This window comes from Prorops nasuta, unplaced genomic scaffold, assembly GCF_024137725.1.
Source record: "Prorops nasuta isolate Cenicafe-Biocafe unplaced genomic scaffold, Cenicafe_Pnas_1.2 PNAS00010, whole genome shotgun sequence".
Lineage (NCBI taxonomy): Eukaryota > Metazoa > Arthropoda > Insecta > Hymenoptera > Bethylidae > Prorops > Prorops nasuta.
The window spans coordinates 7836053-7844321 of NW_027116807.1; positions in this window are offsets into that span (position 1 = coordinate 7836053).

An 8269-nucleotide genomic window follows, 5' to 3' on the forward strand; every position below is an offset into this window, starting at 1 on the left:
GCAGACGTTTCCAACAAAAAATTTTTTACCCCTTCCATCAATGAATTTTACCCCCTCCATCAACAATTTTTCCTATATAAATGGATTCGAACAATAGTGAACCAGCTTCAATCTATTCAAACTTTAGTTAGTGCATCGACCACACAACCAGCAAGAATCTTCAGATAAGTAAGAATACTCAGCTCAGTTTATACCTCAGTTTCAACTGATTACTTTGAAAAAACTGCTAAAGAAAGGTAGGAATATATTATTCAAATATTGTTCTAATTTTTTTCAATAATAATAATAATAGTTTTGTGTAATACAAGGTCTAGATAAAATGGCATTTTTAACTGGAGTTAATGCATTCGCTTTCATCCCTGAAAAGACATTTGTTAAATTAAACAGTCTTGAGGAAAATAAAGAATATGAAATAATTGAAATGATGAAAATAAAAACTAAATATGGAATGAGGATAATAGCGAAACTATCAACGGAGGATTGGTTTTATCTCCCTGCCCGGATGGTTGCCTTACTCGACTCGCAGGATCAGTTTACGGAGCTGATAAATGCAGCACCACAAAATATTTTAATCATGAAATACTTAGGCGGGAATTATAATAATTTAGAATTTAAGATTAAACAATAAGTGTTTTGCATAATAAATGAGTGAATAAAATGCTTTATATATATTTATTAAAAAGTGCTTTATTTTTTTTCTAACCTTACATATCTAACTTACATTTCTAACAATATTCGTAAGCGGATTATAGTCTATAATTTTATCATGTATAATTAAACAATAGGCTGTAGTATTACTCGGAATATTTTTCCAACACTCGATTTCAATCTTAACATCGACCGTGCCGGTTTTCACTGACTCGTTCTGATGTGAACAATCAATTACAAAGAGCGGACCGTATTGCAAGAAGTTTAGGTAATCGAGCATTGGTTTCGACAGTTTTTCTCCAGCATAATATGAGTGGAAAAACTTTACATACATATCATAGAGTACGGAGTAGCGAGATTTCGTGAAATCAGTGTCGAGACGATCGTACGGATAAAATTCAGAATTTAAATAGACTTTAACATCACGTACATCGCAATCGCTAAATTTAAGTACATTCGAGTATTGATCGTTCTTCTTATTTTTTCTAAACGCCAGTATCACGTATCGAAGCTTCTCCAATTGTGTAGCCGCTTTCACAGCCCATGTATGTCGCTGTGTTTGAGGTAAAAGGGGATATTCGTAGAGCTCCCAGGAACGAAAAGCCATGGAGAGATTTTTATTCTGCTCGATAATGCGTAGAAATTGTAGTTTGGTAAATTCATTTAAAGTTACGTGAGGCATTCTCCATTGCACTCGATGCAGTTCAATCCCAGAATCGGTAAACTGATTCGAAGAAAATATTGAATTCATATCATTACGCGCTCGTATCAGAACGAGCTCATGGCGTGCATTGATAACGACACGTTTGCAATCTTCGCAGAATCCCAACAGCATATGCAGGGGAACGCAAAAGCTGAATGTGTCAGCAACATTTTCACGCTCTTGAGTGGCAGCGAACCAGCCAGAATGACGTAGACTCATACTCTCTTCACTGCTTAAAGATATGAGATTCTTCATACTGGTAGTGATACCAACGTTTTTGCACCGATCAATCTCAATACCGTTCAATTCATAACGAATTTCATCGAACAGAAATGCCATGGAATTAGCGTCGAGCATAACTTTATCCGTCAAAGGTGTAGTAGCAGCACGAGTACCTTCAATCAGCTTCCCCTCTATGTAGAGGTAACTACCACTGGGCAAAAGAATCAAATCTTGCTGTTGTATTGGGATACGAATTTCATCGCTATTTCCCAATGATGCATTCGCATACGGATTGTAAGCATGTATTTCCAATTTAGTGATACGGTTGTCGTACGCAGGCTGTGCGGTAACGTTCAACGGATCCATGATTTCTTTTCTTCACAGTCAGACCCAATGAGTGTAAAAAATCTATATTTTTTCTTATCAAAACTTTTTTGCCACCGATCACGTTGTTCCCTATTTCACTCTGAGCTGATGTATTCAGCTCTGTTGCAGCTAATTGACTGATTGGTTTATCGAGTAATGTTGGTTTATAATCGTCGGTATTCTTATAAATCAACATCTTCTAATGTGTAATCGTATGGTGATTTCCTCCTTTCCAAAATTTACAGGACGATTGTCTTGATCGAGAATACGTAATGTGAGACGATCGATTACCCTTGCAATGACTGGCAAGTAAATGACGTTCTTCGGTGTTTCCAAGATTTTATAGCCTGGTGGAACGCTTGGGAAAAATTCGTGGATGACATGTCGTGGTCAACCGTTCGTATATGCACCAGCGGTAATGTTACATTCGATACGTAGAATATTTACTTTTAAAATGTTCACAGGTTCGTTCGATTCAGCCCAAGTGTTTGGTAGGATTACGCGGTCTGACGAAAATCCTAGCAGAGAACCAATATTATTAATTTTTGTAAAATCAATAGAATATTTACACATTATTTCACTTTTCAATGTGTTATTATTGGCGCGCAGAATAATAACATTATCATCATAAGGTAACTCCAACCGCATACGCAAGTATTCATATATCGCACTCAACTCATAACAGCCTGTAGGTATGGTTATTAGTTTATTTTTACCAAAGTAAAAATTATTATTCGTTTCATCTACATTGGCGATCGAGTAGAAACTTTGAAAATCTACGAGCCCCAGTTCATAGTGACCGTCGTCTAGATTGATCGGAGGGAAAAAATTTGATTCCAATACATGTCCAAGTCCTGATAGCGTAAATGTTAAAGACATTTTGTCTGTTCTCTCAGAAATTTAACACACAACTGACCACAAATGCTAGTATCATACGACTGATATTGGTCATGATTGTAATAAATTGTACTAAGCGGACCGAAGTACCGTACGAATTCAGTCGGTGGTTTCAGATTGCCGAAAGAATCGAAATAATTTACAAGATTATTACATTTAACGTAGGCAACCCAGTAAGTGCCCGGACCATTAGAATCATCAAGGTTAACGATTGCACATTCATTAGACCATGGACCGTTTCGCGGTAAACTTGTACGCATAAAGACTCCACGGAAATTTGGTATATCACGACATACGTGAGATAATTGAATATTACTTGTAGCACCAGATCTTGGTAGACCGTGTACAGTTACATTTTTGTTCGCTTCTTTGATATTGATTTTTTTGCTACGCCTCCTCCGCTTCGTTTGTACGGTGCGAGATACAGCCCCCGTCCGTCTCTTGCAGTTGCTTCTATCATACGATTGCGACGCTGCATTTCTTCCAACTGTTTTTTCGCAGCTTTGGCATCGTTTACAGCTTTCGCTATACCTGATGCTCCACCTGCTAGTGCTCCCACCGCACCTAGCAGTGGGAGCAGAGGCAACAAGCCGCCCCGTTTTTCAGGCACTCGAATTTTACGTTTTTTTACAGCACTATTTCCAGTTTTTATCGCTGCTACTTTCCTCACCATATCTGTTTGTAATCCTAAACCAAGTTTACGCTTTGCGTTCATAGACGCCCAGATAGCTGTTGCTGCAGTACGCTCACCTAAGGTTGCGTCACCAGCTATGATACGTCTACTTGCACGTTTTGCGAGCACTTTATCAGCTTGATGACGCTGCGACAAGTCTTTGTATTGCGAATATGCTATATCGTGTTCTAGACAGGCTTCGTCCAACTGATTCACACCTCGATCACCGCGTGCTAATCGTTCTTGAAGTCGAGTTCCTGGTCCACAGTAATTGTATACCGGTAAATGAAGCTCAAACGGTAGTTTGTTTATTGTTTTATTGAGAAATGATCCACATCCAACGCACGACATGTATAACTATCTTTTATCAACGGTGGTAGTCCATCCGCATGAGTAGTATTAGGTAGACTAAAATGTTGTAAACAATAGCGATATTTTTGAACCTCAGGATCTGCACGAATATGCTTGGGTAATTTATTCCAATATCTGTCAATACTGTGTGAAAAGTATTTTAAAAGTACTTTTTTCGGTACGTATTCCAATTGATCACTGCTTAACTCCTCCAAACTTGTAACATCCAACACAAATGCAGGCATAATGAAAACTGATTCAATTCTCCGACTTCATGCCTATAAATAGCTCGTGCAATTAAGATTTAACCTCACAGTCGTTCGAGAATGCATTTCGTAAAGTAACCATTAAGTATCAATATCTCTAATACCGATTATCACACTGCCACCGTTAGTGATATGAAACGTCATGGGACTTTGCTACCGTCAACTATACGCTGTATAGTTTGCGGACCCTCAAATTGTGGAAAAACAAACGTATTGCTAAGTCTTATTAAGAGTCCTCACGGTGTAAGATTTGACAAACTGTACGTTTACTCGAAATCGTTACAGCAACCGAAGTACCGTTACTTGGAACAGCTATTGACAGATATGGAGGAAATTGGTTATCATCAATTTTCAAATAATAGTGAGGTTATAAATGTGACAGATGCATTACCAAATTCAATCTTTATATTTGATGATGTGGCAAGCGATAAGCAGGACAATATAAGAGACTACTTTTCAATGGGTCGGCACTCGAGCATCGATTGCTTCTATCTTTGTCAGACCTATGCCAAGATCCCAAAACATCTGATTCGTGACAATACAAATATGTTAATCATTTTTAAGCAGGATGGGACTAACTTGAAACATGTTTACAAAGATCACGTAAACACTGATATGACATTTGAAAAATTTTGTGAATTGTGTTCAAAGTGTTGGCAGGATGATTATGGATTTTTAGTAATTGATAAGGACAGTGGTATGCAAAATGGTCGATATCGGAAGGGATTCGATGAGAATGCAACTATCGAGTAGCATAAAGCATCATATCAGTGCTGGAAAGTGTTAGTTTAACGTAGAGCATTGAACAGTGTAAATCTTTTAATTACATAAAACGGACCGGTTACATTATTAACCAAACCATTAAACAGATAAAAGGGTCACTTGGATCGGTAAACCGGTCGGTCGAATCGTTAAAGAGGTCAGTTAACCGCTAAACCGATTGATTGAACCGCTAAACAGGTCGGTCGAACCACTAAACTGGTTAGGTGAACCGTTGAACCAATCGATTGAACCGCTAAACAGCTCGATTGAACCGCTGAACCGGTCGGTCGAACCGCTAAACCGGTCAATCGAACCGCTGAACAGCTCAAATAAACCGCTAAACAGGTCGGTTGAACCGCTAAACCAGTCAGGTGAACCGTTGAACTGGTCGGTCGAACCGCTAAACCGGTCAATCGAACCGCTGAACAGCTCGATTGAACCGCTAAACAGGTCGGTTGAACCGCTGAACCTGTCGGTCGAACTACTATACTAGTTGATTGAACAGTTTTAAAGATCGATTGAACTAGCACATTGACTGCTTAAACAATTAAAAGTTTACAATAAAAAATGGATGAAAAGTCACTACTTAAGAAGATTGCTGAAACGAGTGAGATGATTCGTGAAAAACATCGCGTACTGAAATCGGAAAGATCAATGGTAGAAAGTAGATTGAATGAAACTTTTAAACCAATAGTTGATCCACTGAAAAAACTAGTTATGCAAACAGATAATAGCAATGAAGAATCTTATGACTTAAACATTGATATAAATCATGACAAGAAGAGGAAGCGTTATCATACTTCAACCCCCAATGAGTATATTATCAAGAAAAAAAAAGAAATTACATAACAATGACGGTACTCTTACAAATAAATCATTGATGATCTATGATGATGATAATGATGAAAAATCTACTTTTGATAAATCAATATTACCAATGAAATCAATGCCAGAATCTACATCATTACATTCAGAGCCTGGACAAGAATCTGCATCATTACATTCAGAGCCTGGACAAGAGTCTGCATCATCACATTCAACATCAAGACAGAAAACCTTAGGATTGCTCAAAAAACAAATAAATCATTCCATAGATTGGAGATCATTTCCACCTATTGCACATCATTATATGCAGTTGTTCCTTTTCGGTAGTAAAGATCAAATCGATCATGGTTTCGGAGTTACATTAGATGAAAGGAACCAATATGTGATGGGAAGATGTACATTTGATATTAGTCATGAAGGTGATATTTTAATTGATAAAAAGCGCTATATTGGTACGAGAGGTCTTTTTGAATTAATCTTCATGAAAGAGCCTGATAGAATGCTCTACAGCATTGATGACAAGATCATATATAAGCAAATCCTTGAACAAACTAAATCATATAAAAGAGCAAATGATAGTTACCAACAGGTTCAAAGGAATAAGGGTCCAAAGTATAAGAAAATGATTCAACCACTAATTTACAATAAAGTACCATCACAACGAGTGATAGCTGGTAGTGGATTTATGCGTGTTACTGATGAGCCTGCAAACTATATACATTGGAACGATCCTAATGAATTAGTTGATCGATTACAACTTTTAATTGCATCAACCACCGCAGGTCATACAAACCACCATAATGAAATACAATCAATAATAGAAGAGTTGCGTGAAGAGGATCTTATTCTATAAAAGGGTACAGTTTATAAACATTTTCTTCAGTTGCGTACCACACGTCAATATGTCAATTAACAAATTTGGTAGTGGTTTTAACGTAAGGAAAGAATTTAATATTGGTACATTAAATGTGACTAAAAGAGCACTGGATTTGAATAATAAAAAAATAGTAAATTTAACTATTGATTCTGATAATAATACATGTGCTGTGAATATAAAGTTCTTGCAACACAGTTTAGCTAAATTGGAGGAGAAAATTGAAGAGAGAATAAATAAAAAAATACAGGAGATTGAGGCAAAACTTTTGCAAACAAACAGCAAGATTAATGATGGATCCAAAAAGTGAATGTTTAGGATGCATCATACATTTTATACTCATGATAATCGATTGCTTTCGAAAGAAAAAGAATCATGAGTGAAGAAAAGAAACAGAAATTATATGTGCCTGGGGGAAAGGTTGTAAAAAGAGAATCGGGGAAAATCGTGAGTGAAGAAAAGAAACAACTGGTGCATGAGTTACATGTCCCTGCGAGAAGAAATTTTCCACGACGAAAAGTCATAATACGTGGTTTCGATGATCTCTGGCAGGCTGACCTTGTTGATATGCGTTATTACGTTGATACAGGTCATCACTATATTCTGACAGTGATTGATACCTTATCGAAGTATGGTTGGGCAGTAGCGCTTAAGACAAAAAGTGGTAAGGAAGTGACCACAGCTATGGGAAAAATTTTAAAGAGTGGAAGATGTCCCAAAAATTTGCAAACTGATAATGGTAAAGAATTTTACAACAACGAGTTTCAACTGCTCATGAAAAAACGTGGAATAAATCATTACTCCACGTACAGCACGTTAAAAGCGTCAATAGTCGAGCGTTGGAATCGAACGTTAAAAACCGAAATGTGGAAACGTTTTACACTGGACGGTAGTTACAAATGGCGAAATAAACTGCAACAGCTGGTGGATGATTATAACGCGCGAAGACATCGTACTATAGGAATGCGTCCCGTTGACGTGAAACCTGTGTTAGGATTCTGTAACTTCCCAGCGATGATTGTCGGTATCGCTAACTACCGATAGTTGTCGCTTGCAGTAACGAAAAGAGCGATTCTGTAACACAAAGTTTTCGATAATTGTCGTTAAAAATGGCGGTCGCTAACGAATTCTATCGTTAACTTAACGACGACTGTGATAGGCGTCGGTAGAAGTTTACCGAGAAAGTAAATATAATAAATGTCACAAATATTTCTTAAATTAATATTTAGATATCACAAAAAAGTACTTACAATAAATTTTCTTTATAAATTAAGGCTTACAGTAAAAATCATAGGAAATAAAATTTAATATTTTTCCAATTTTTATATTTAAAAATAACTATATATATATATATGTCTAAGGGCAGTTTTCACATCCTATTTTTTTAAACGTATATTTGAGTGCAAAATAATCTAAAGAATATCATAAAATAAATATAAATGATATATGTCGATTGGATTCAAAGATACATGAAATACAGTATATAATGGTATTTTTGACCTCTTCGTATATTTAAGGGCAGTTTTGACGACTTTTGGTTATATATAAATATCTTGTATATATTGATATGTAGATTTTACACCTGGTGTCAATACTAGCAAAGCATATATTAAAACAGTTATATTTACTGACACTTTAGGCACCTTACCAATATACACTAAGATTGTCGCCAAATCTGCCAT